Source organism: Macrobrachium nipponense, chromosome 6 (genome assembly GCF_015104395.2).
Source record: "Macrobrachium nipponense isolate FS-2020 chromosome 6, ASM1510439v2, whole genome shotgun sequence".
NCBI classification, from domain to species: domain Eukaryota; kingdom Metazoa; phylum Arthropoda; class Malacostraca; order Decapoda; family Palaemonidae; genus Macrobrachium; species Macrobrachium nipponense.
The window spans coordinates 129,405,343-129,417,306 of NC_061108.1; the positions used below are offsets into that span (position 1 = coordinate 129,405,343).

Genomic DNA, 11,964 nt, shown 5'->3' on the forward strand with positions numbered 1-11,964 from the left:
ACCAAAAAGATACAAAAGCATTCATAGATATATTAGAAGGATATAATCCTTCAAACTGGAACAAATCTAATGAAAACATCTTGAAAATAATTGAAGAAGTTCCAAATAAATCCAAGTGGTCAAGAGACTCATAAAGAAAATATACATAAACCAACATATTCCGACAAAGAAAATGAATAAGGTGAATCTTGTGAATATACTAATTGATGCATTAGGAAAAAGAATGCCAAAAGCATGCAAACTGTGTAAGGTTTGGTATAGCATAGTCAATCCACAAAAAACCTAATCAGAAAATGTGCTGCATGGCAACATTCCGACCCATCCACAGTGTGCTGAGGTAATAACAAGATTTGAGAAAAGATACAAGAATTTTTTTGTTCAACATGTCTATCATGGATAGGACAATGTTATTAAATCAAGATTGAATGTACCAAATAGTTGAGGATGAAGAAGAAGAGAGAGGAAGAGAAGAAGAAAAAGAAGAATAGAAAACGGAAGAGAAGTAAACAAAAATGAAATGACAGAAAAAATAAGGGAAACAAAGGAACAAGATAAAAGTATGGATGCAGAGATACTCATTGATACTATATGAGGCAATAAAGCACGCATACCTACGAAGAAATAAATTACGATATGACACAGAAAAGCAAATCCCGAAGAGGCTCTACCCAGATCTATACAATGACGGGAAAGAGGAAAAAATAGACAAGAAAGACAAAATCTGCAACCTTTTGAAAAGAGGGAATTGCAGATTTGGAGAAAGATGTTACTACAAACATCCTAAGATATGTCAAAACTATGAAATATATGGTAAATGTGCATACTTAGATGGATATGGGGATGATTGCAGAGATCTGCATCCAAAAATATGTAAAAAACCTAAAGAAGGAAAAGGATGTAAGTTCGACAAAAAATGCAAATATATGCACCTGTAGCCATGAATCATAATCAAATAAATAACCAACCAAGTAATAAAATCCAAAATAAGAAAGAAACAAATAAAGAGAGAAATCAAGAATATCAGGTAAAAGAGAGAAAACAAACAAACCAACCAATAGATATGCAGAGGTGTCAGCAAAAGAATTTCAAAGCATCAGCTCCGAAATTCTACTCAAGAGATAATAACTGTATTTATTATGCAAGAGGATATTGCAGAAACGGAGAAATTGCAGATTCAGACACAATAATAATTATTATGATGAAGGAAGATCAAATATTATGGAAAAGTTGGATTTTTTAATGTCAGAATTTCTGGAAATGAAAAAAGAACAACATACCAGAACAGGAAAGAGACATGGAAAATCCTTATTACTATCAGTATTAAATGAAGGAGAAAACACGCAAACCATCATAGTGATGAATGCGCAGGGTTTAGTTACGAGTAACTCAAAAAGAAAAATAGAGTACTTAGAAGAACTAACCCAAAATGAAAAGAAAATAGATAATATGAATATAAGTGAAACCTGGTATTCCCAAGAGACTGGGAATGATGATCAAATAAAAGGGTTCCAAACTTATAGATCAGATAGAAAAAATAGGAATCAAGGGGGAACCGCAATATATGGGAAAGACAAAAAACAAGGAAAAATTGGATATGAGAAATATAGTAACTCAGAATGTGAACTAATAGCGGTAGAATTTGAATCTGAAAAATTGATGAACATAGTAATAATAGACCTCCTAATACTAAAGAGTTTGACTTAATAATTGAAAAATTGATGATATAGTAGAAATCACAAGACTGGACTATTCTCCATCTGGTGACTTCAACTTTCCTTTCGTAGAATGAAAGAACGAATAGGAGATTGTGGTTGTACTTATACTATCCAAAAGAGAGTAATAGTAGTGCAGAAGATAAGAGGCAATTTGAAAAGCTATTAGATATGCTACTAGAATCAACATTCAACAAATAAATCACCTGCCAACAAGAAAGGAAAATACTTTAGACCTAGTATTTTTGTGAACGAGATGAATTATGTTAAAGAAATAATAGTTTTATAATGCGAGTATTTCAGACCATAATGTCATAGAATTAACAGTTCATTCCAAAGCAAGTGAAAATAGAGATAAGCAAGAAATGAAAAAGTGGGAAGGATATGGAAAATACAACTTCTACAGTAAAAATATAAAATGGTCAGAAATTAATGAAGAATTAAACAAAGATTGGGATAACATTTTCGTAAGTGATGACATAAGGGTAAATACGGAGATATTATATAAAATATTGGAGATAATAGTGGAAAAATATATACCGAAGAAGAAAAGTAAACACATTCATGCATACCAAGAGACAGAAGAATCTTGTTCCAGAAAATCAGAAAGTGGAAAAAAGGTCTTGCAAAAAAAAAAGCAAAATGCATGGAAAGTTATAGAACTAAAAAGTAAGATAGAAAATGCAGAAAAAAAGATTATACAATCAAAAGAAAATGAAAAACGGGACTTGGAAGAAAAAACCCTATTAAATATCAAGCAAAACCCCAAACTATTATACTCATATGCGAAGAAAGATGAATAAAGAGAATAGAAATAGGCCCTCTGAGAATTGAAGGGAGATTAACGAATGAAAAAAAGAAATTGCAACATACTGCAGAACGATATAAGAGAGAATTCACCCTAGAATAGATAATGAAGATAATGATATAGAATAAGGGATGAAATAGTGAATATTTAGCTGACATAGATATTAATGAAGCTGATATTGTGCAGGCTATTAATGAAATTAAAAATGGAGCTGCTGCAGGGCCTGATGGAATTCCTGCTATTTTGTTAAAGAAAGTAGTTCATTCTATCGCAAAGCCACTTGCAATATATTAAGACAAAGTGTAGATACAGGCAAGATATATGATGAGCACAAATTAGCGTATATTACCCCTACTTTCAAAAGTGGGATCAAGACTAGAGGCAAGTAATTATAGGCCTGTGAGTCTAACATCACATATAATGAAAGTGTATGAAAGGGTAATGAAGAAAAATATTATGAAACATTTAATAAAAAATAATTTGTTTAATAAAGGACAACATGGTTTCGTACCCGGAAAAAGTACACAAAACCCAACTGTTAGTCCACCGTGAAACATATTCAAAAATATGAAAAGCGGAAATGAAACAGATGTGGTTTATTTAGACTTTGCAAAAGCTTTTGATAAAGTAGACCATAATATTATTTAGCGAAGAAAATTAGAAAACACAATATCGTGGATAAAAGTAGGAAGATGGTTAAAAGAATTTTTACACACAGAAAACAGATAGTTATTGCAAACGACGAGAAATCGGATGAAGCCAAGGTAATATCCGTGTGCCGCAAGGTTACGGTGTTAGCTGCAATACTGTTTGTTTATTATGATTGAAGACATAGACAATAATGTTAAGGATTCGGTAGTGAGTAGTTTCGCAGATGACACAAGAATAAGTAGAGAAATTACTGTGATGAAGATAGGAACGCTCTACAAAGAGACCTTAACAAAGTATATGATTGGGCAGAGGTAAATAGGATGGTATTTAACTCTGATAAATTTGAATCAATAAATTATGGAGACAGAGAAAGAAAGCTATATGCATATAAGGGACCTAATAATGAGACCATCACAAATAAGGAAGCAGTTAAAGACCTTGGTGTGATGATGAATAGGAACATGTTATGCAATGATCAATAGCAACTCTGTTGGCAAAATGTAAAGCAAAAAGAAAAATGGGAATGTTGTTACGGCACTTCAAAACAAGAAAAGCTGAACACATGATTATGCTTTATAAAACATATGTTCGTAGTCCACTTGAATATTGCAATATGATATGGTACCCACACTATCAAAAGGATATTGCACAAATAGAGAGTGTACAAAGGTCCTTTACAGCTAGAATAGAAGAAGTTAAGGACCTAGACTAACTGGGAAAGACTACAATTCTTAAAATTATATAGTCTGGAAAGGAGAAGAGAACGCTACATGATATTCAGGCATGGAAACAGATAGAAGGAATAGCAGAAAATATCATGGAACTAAAATATCAGAAAGAGCAAGCAGAGGTAGATTAATAGTGCCCATATACCAGGAAAAATAAGGAAAGCACACCAGGACATTAATCCACTACGCACCAGCATCGATAATGCAGCGTCTATTCAATGCGTTGCCAGCTCATCTGAGGAATATATCAGGAGTGAGCGTAGATGTGTTTAAGAATAAGCTCGACAAATATCTAAACTGCATCCCAGACCATCCAAGATTGGAAGATGCAAAATATAACCGGAAGATGTACTAGCAACTCTCTGGTAGACATTAGAGGTGCTCACACTGAGGGACCTGGGGCAACCCGAACAAGATGTAAGGTCTGTTAAGGTAAGGTAAGGTCGTACTTTTTTTTAGTAAAAGGCTAGGCCCACCCGTAATAACAGTGGAAACTGCTGCCCTGCACTCGTACCTTTTAGTAAAAGGCTAGGCACACCGCCAATAACTGGAAACTGCTGCCTTGCACTCTTGCTTTTTTGTAAAAGGCTAGGCACACCGCTAATGCTTTTTTTGTAAAAGGCTAGGCACACCGCTAATGCTTTTTTTGTAAAAGGCTAGGCATACCGCTAATGCTTTTTTGTAAAAGGCTAGGCACTTCCGCTAATGCTTTTTTGTTAAAGGCTAGGCACACCGCTAATGCTTTTTTTGTAAAAGGCTAGCACACCGCTAATGCTTTTTTGTAAAAGGCTAGGCACAAACCGCTAATGCTTTTTTGTAAAAGGCTAGGCACCGCTAATGCTTTTTTGTAAAAGGCTAGGCACACCGCTAATGCTTTTTTTGTAAAAGGCTAGGCACACCGCTAATGCTTTTTTGTAAAAGGCTAGGCACACCGCTAATGCTTTTTTGTTAAAGGCTAGGCACACCGCTAATGCTTTTTTTGTAAAAGGCTAGGCACACCGCTAATGCTTTTTTTGTAAAAGGCTAGGCACACCGCTAATGCTTTTTTGTAAAAGGCTAGGCACACCGCTAATGCTTTTTTTGTAAAAGGCTAGGCACGCTAATGCTTTTTGTAAAAGGCTAGGCACACCGCTAATGCTTTTTTTTGTAAAAGGCTAGGCACACCGCTAATGCTTTTTTGTAAAAGGCTAGGCACACCGCTAATGCTTTTTTTGTAAAAGGCTAGGCACACCGCTAATGCTTTTTTGTAAAAGGCTAGGCACACCGCTAATGCTTTTTTGTAAAAGGCTAGGCACACCGCCAATAACTGTGGAAACTGCTGCCCTGCACTCGTACTTTTTAGTAAAAGGCTAGGCCCACCTCCAGTAATTGTGGTTGATGACAGCAAGGTGCATGCGGTCGTAAAAACCCCCTTTGCCAAACAATAAACCATGTCTGATAATGCCTCTGATAGAAGGCAGTGGAGAAGACGCATCAGGCAACCGAACCCTTAATGTAGGGATAACGGTGGGAAAGAAGTTATCTTTAGGATGGTGTTGATGGTAATTAGTGTTGAAGTTTTTTCTGTATATGGGCATTATTTCTCTGGCAACTGTAATGAGCTTAGTAATAACGATTCTATATACGCAAGGCACTGAGCGTTCGCCAAAATTCATAATTCCCCCCATATCCCTTTAATTTTCAATTTTTGCAATACCTACATCTTATGCTGTAATGACTCTTAGTTTATTTTAAAATATATAATATTGCGAGAAAATGTATCCAAGGTGGAGAACTACAGCCGAAATCAGCGTTGCCTATAAACAAAAAAAGAATTTCTATGCTTTTTGTGCAAGTCAATTTGGTATTTTTAGATTACATAATTAATATCTGAATTTTGTGGCATGATTTCGACAGCTGTTTGTGAGGCAGCTATTTCATATTGTCTGATGTAATTTTATTTATATTGCTGACTCTTTTCCTCTTTTTTCCGTTCCATGTCATCAGCAGTCATGTTCGTGAAGTTCGGTTTAATTATAAAATCATTTCCTCTACGTGGTCGCTTCACTTTGCATGGCGGGAGGTGTCAGGCTTCAAATTCTTCAAATTCTGACTGTGATGGAATGGGGAACTTAAGGGTAAGTCAACTTGAGTCATTCTTTTATCTTAACCTGATTTGTTGAATCATTTTTTTTTATCTTAACCTATTTTCTTAAATAATTTTTTATCTTAAATTGTTTTGTTGAATCAGTTCACACTATAACCTGTTGTTTTGAATAATTTTTTACCTTAACCTGTTTTTTTTAATCATTTTTCATCTTAACCTGTTTTGCTGAATAATTTTTTTTATCTTAACCTGTTTTGTTGAATAATTTTTTCAAGTTGTTTTGCTGAATTATTTTTTACCTTAGCCTGTTTTGTTTAATCATTTTTCATCTTAACCTATTTTGTTGAATCACTTTTTACCTTAACCTGAATCATTTTTTATCTTAACCTGTTTTGTTGAATCATATTTTATCTTTTGAATAATTTTTTTATCTTAACCTGTTTTGTTGAATAATTTTGTATCTTAACCTGTTTTTTTTATAATTTTTTTATCTTAACCTGTTTTGTTGAATAATTTTTTTTTTTTATCTTAACCTGTTTTTTTAATAATTTTTTTTATCCTAACCTGTTTTGTTGAATGATTCTTTTTATCTTAACCTGTTTTGTATAATTTTTTACCTTAACATGTGGTTTTGAATAATTTTTTATCTTAACCTGTTTTGTCGAATCATTTATTATCTCAACCTGTTTGTTGAATCTTTTTTTTTTATCTTAACAACTTGCTTTGTCGAATAATTTTTTTATCTTAACCTATTTTGTCGAATCATTTTTTATTTTAACCTGTTTTGTGGAATCATTTTTCATCTTAGCCTGTTTTGTTGAATCTTTTTTATCTTAACCTGTTCTGTTGAATCACTTTTCATCTTAACCAGTTGTGTTGAATCATTTTTTTATCTTAACCTATTTTGTTGGATCATTTTTTTTTATCTTAACTTGTATTGCTGAATAATTTTTTATCTTAACCTGTTTTGTTGAATAATATTTTTTATCTTAAACTGTTTTTTTCTATAATTTTTCCTTAACCTGTTTTGTTGAATCATTTTGTATCTTGACCTTTTTTGTTACAAGAAAAAATTGTTTAGAATATTATGCAGTGTTTCTTTTAAAGAAAAATATTTAAATGATTTTTCAGTATTTATTTCCCAGAATTAAAATGAAAAAAAAAATTCGGATTTTTCGAACGAAACTGTAACCAAATTATGAGGAAATGTTCCTTCGCTGCCGAGGCAGTTTTTATTCCTTTTTTATTTAATTGCCTCGTAAATTTGCGTTATCTAGTGTTTTTTTCCAGTGAAGGGCAAAAACAGTTTATACACAGTAAAATTTGTTCGCAAGGAATCTTTATTTTTGACATTGGCCGAGCAAAACTATTTTCTCTCCGAAAAACAAGTAGGGTGAAAATGACAACCTCACTTATCAAACGCCCTCGAACACATTTGTATTTGCTGTAAAAACTATCGCGCAAAGCTTGGGATTTTAATTATGATTCGTTAATTGTAAGCAAAAAGGATTTAACATTGCTTTAGCTCATTGCAATCATCATTCCGTTGGTCCCTTACTTTCTATTTAGTAAAATCATGTAAATATGTAAATCGCAAGTTAAAATGATCATCTTCCTGTGAATACGTCAGCTAGGCATTTGACATTTGATATCTGTCATGTCAGTGGAAACTGCGGTGGGTATTTACTTAATGCTAAGACTAAGACTCATTACAAAGCATTTGCGACATTAATCTTGTCGTTGGCGTAATTCATGTACTTTCATCTTAAACATTACTATGTGGTCGTCAGCATTTCAGTCCTTCGACTCTTTTTAGAACTGAAGATTTTATCAGAGGCGTACAAAAGGTCAGTTTTAATCTGACCTGATATAGCGCTTCAGTGACATGATCGGTATGGTGTTGGCCTCCCACCTCGGTGGCCGTGACTTCGATTCTGGGGCATTCCATTGAGGGGTCAGAGTTGTGTTTCGGAAGTCACGTAAAGCCGTTGGTCCCGTTGCTGAATAACCACTGGTTCCATGGAATGTAAAATCACCATACAAACAAACAATCTGACCTGATAAAATGGGAGAACGACTGTTTTCCATGAAATAAGAAAATGTATCTAAGGATCAGCAGCAACAGTTACAAACATATGATGTACAGCAGAAGCTGTCTTACGTGAAGGAAATATATCAGTGTTGTTGTCACCGAGTTTAATTAATTTCAAGTCAAATAAACTGTCTGCTGCGAATTAAAGGACTTTTCCGTCTTATTGATCTGTCTGTCAAATGTGGTTGTACAGAGAGAGAGAGAGAGAGAGAGAGAGAGAGAGAGAGAGAGAGAATAGTTTTTGTTAACCAAAAACAAATCTTTACATGACCTGTGTACGTGAAGCGAAATGTTAACGTAAAAAGTATTGAAAACATTTTGAGTTTTTGTCTTAGTTTTGCCGTTAGTTTATTTTTCAATAGAAACCTTTTTTTCTGAATAAAAAAATTCCAACTAGGTATCTCCGGAGAGGGAATTATAGAACAAACCAAATGATTTGCTGTTGGAAGACTAACAACCTCTCTCTCTCTCTCTCTCTCTCTCTCTCTCTCTCTCTCTCTCTCTCTCAATGACAACGCAAATTAAAGTCTACTGAACAGTAGATATGAAACGTCTCATATCTATTTCATAAGTATGAAATGTGTTATTGATTGAATCAACTGGCGTACTTGTCTGTCAGAAACAAAAGACTGTGAGATTGTAATTGTAACTTTTATCTGTGATTTGTTGATGGATGGAAACCTAATGTGGTTTTCTTTTGTAGGTGTGATTAACCAGCTTCTAATTTTTCGTCCCAAAACATTATATTTTTGTGTAATTTCCGACATTTTCGTACGGTTGGTTTTCTTATGATCATTGTTATTCAGTTGAAGTTATTCAGGAATTGTGTTTAGTCTCTTGTGACTGATTATTTTTAAATTAAGAAAAATGCTGCAATGAAAGTTATTTTAGTAATGGACTATATATATATATATATATATATATATATATATATATATATATATATATATATATACATACATATATATATATATATATATATATATATATATATATATATATATAGATTATATATATCTAATAAAAGGAGCCCATAAAAACACCAAAATGTAGAGAGAAAAGTACTATATTTCAGAGACTGCTGTCTCTCTCTTCAGGTATATAATGAGAAAAGTTTACAGAAAAGGTGGTATTTATACCAAGAGATTCGTCCACAATTAAGCCAATTTAGGTCACCCCCGCTGATAATCTTCCTTTAATCTTCTTAAGCGTTGGTTGAATGAACACTGCGTCGACGATATCTGATATCCAAGCCCCTTTTGAGATGTTCCATTACCTGCTTCTCTTTTATTAAGGCCGATTCCATCATTTGACTCTTGTACCGGCAGTTGCTGCTATAAATTACACGTGACATATTCCAGTTTATTCTATGGTTATGTTCATTTATATGGTTGAAAATAGCCGAGTTCTGTTGTCCATACCTAACTGACCGTTTGTGTTGTATTAATCTCTGGGGAAGTGATTTACCTGTAAATCCGCATGTAAGATTGGTCACAGTCCTGGCATGGGATCTCATATACCCCAGAGTCTTTGGGAGATGTCTTTTGTTGGACGTTAATCAGGGATTTGGTTTGGGCTAAGGTATTTGGTAGGTAGGTAAATGCAAAAGGGTTGGATTTCCCAAGGGTGAGGTTACTCTCTTAATCGTCTCCAGGTGGGGAATTTTGATTTTATTGTTGGGTGTGTGTCTGGTCTTGTCTTTAGGGGGTCGGTAGAAAATTACGTTTGCTTTTTGAATTGCTTTCTCAATTATATGGTCAGGATACTTTAAAGATGAAAGTTGCTTGCGAATTAGTTCAAATTCTTTTTCCAGGAAATCTGGGGAACAAATTCGTAAGGCTCTTAAGAATAGGTTGCTAGCTACACCTATCTTGATAGTAATGTCATGATAGCTAAAGTAGTGAATATAATGAAAGTGAGAACGTTGGTTTTCTGTATATGGTAAATTTGTATTCTGTCGTGTCTCTGATTATTAAAACATCAAGAAAAGGAATTTTGTTGTCTGTTTTTATGGGCTCCTTTTATTAGATGGAATTCTGTTGTTACAGAACATTTTTACCAGTCATATATATATATATATATATATATATATATATATATATATATATATGTATATATATATATATATAAATATATTTATATATATATGAAATATAAAAGGCCCATTAAAAACACTGGTTTAAACCTAAGGACTATATAGTCCATAACTATAAGCCAGAGTGGTTCAGTGGGCCTTTTATACTTGAGATTATATAGTATATATATATATATATATAATATATATATATATATATATATATATATATATATATATATATGTAAAACCTGTTTTAACAGAAGAATTTATTTTCACACACACACACGCATATATATATATATATATATATATATATATATATATATATATATATATATATATATATATATATATACGCACTATTGATAAGGATTTACATTTTAACATCTAAAAAACTTTTCGCAATTTTCCCAACTGCAACCGAATTCTGAAACGTCTTTATTGTTCCAGAAACCTTCGAACGCTTAGAGGAATTGATCAGTGGGCTCCGAGCTGTGATAAATGGTACACCACGTCTGTGATGCATTGGCTGCCCGACGCTAAGAATCATAGATGGTGCCAACCTAGACCAGAGAGTTTGGGATATTTTTTTGTATTTTTTTCTTTTTTGTGCATTTTGTTTTGTCTTCGTGATTCATGGTTCCCCTGTTGAGAAGGTAGGGGGTAGGGGAGGTGGGTTTTTTTTCATTGCCAACAGCCGTATATAGAGTATTTGATTGAAATGAAATGATTATTATTATTATTATTGGTGTTGATTTTTGTTCTTGTTTAATTTTTTATTTTGAGAGATCGTATACAATAACAATGAAATGAAATTATTGTTATTATATTATTATTTGTGTTGCATTTTGTTCTTGTTTATATTGTTATTGTAAGAGATCGTATACAACAACAATATGGGGCTAACGGTTTTATATAGAGTATTTGGTTGAAATGAAATTATTATTATTATTATTATTATTATTATTATTATTATTATTATTATTATTATTATTACAATCTTTGTACCTTATGGTTTAAACCTTTCATTAATATTTCTCTCTCCCCTTAATATTTATTCTGCCTATAATGACGCTTTTGTTATGTAGAGCACGAAATCTGAATCTCTATTTTTTACATTATTTTTTTTTTATAAAACAAAAATATTTAAACGTTTGGAAGTCTTTATATTTCTTTGGAAATCACAGCAATTTGTTGTTGTTTTATTTTTTTATGCAAGCTGCATTGATATCGTTTTTTTGGAGATATATATATATATATATATATATATATATATATATCTATATATATATATGTATATATATATATATCTGTGTAAATATATGTATATATGTATATATACAGATATATATTGTATGTATTTTGAATGATAACTTTCTGTTAATATCTTCAATCCTTCTGGGGCGTTATAGCTTTTGTAACATGACTTGCCAGTAACTGTCTTGGATTGTGTTCTTTGCTTGAGGATGCACTGAAGCACACTTCTCTGTATTTGTTGATTAATTGAAATTTGTATTGTAACACGCTTCCTCGTCTCGCAGTCTATGTATAATATGGATACACAGGACCTTTCTTGCTCTTTGGCTGTGCCAGGTTCTTATGAATCGCGAACCCATTCATTTCGCTTACTCGGGGAGTAAGCCTACTAAGTACTTTGATGTTATTGTTGTTCTTTTTGTTGTTGATCTTGTTAGGGAGTTAGGAAAGCCCTAAGGAAAAGCTTAAAAAGCTCTGAAAGTGGTGTTTTGCGTTGAGTTAAAGCTACAGGAATTTCAGGATAGGATATTTATGATTTATTTATTAGAATGAA

The 11,964-nt window shown here is 32.7% G+C and overlaps 1 long non-coding RNA gene across 1 annotated transcript in view; it reads left to right on the top strand.

Moving 5' to 3' along the window:
• Positions 1-10,795, top strand: part of LOC135216185 (uncharacterized) — a 273,740-nt gene extending 262,945 nt beyond the window's left edge. Inside the window, exons 4-5 of the long non-coding RNA XR_010314825.1 lie at positions 5,886-6,016; positions 10,605-10,795. This is a non-coding gene — a long non-coding RNA (uncharacterized LOC135216185). The remainder of the gene's footprint in view (positions 1-5,885; positions 6,017-10,604) is intronic.
• Positions 10,796-11,964: the final 1,169 nt, after the last annotated feature.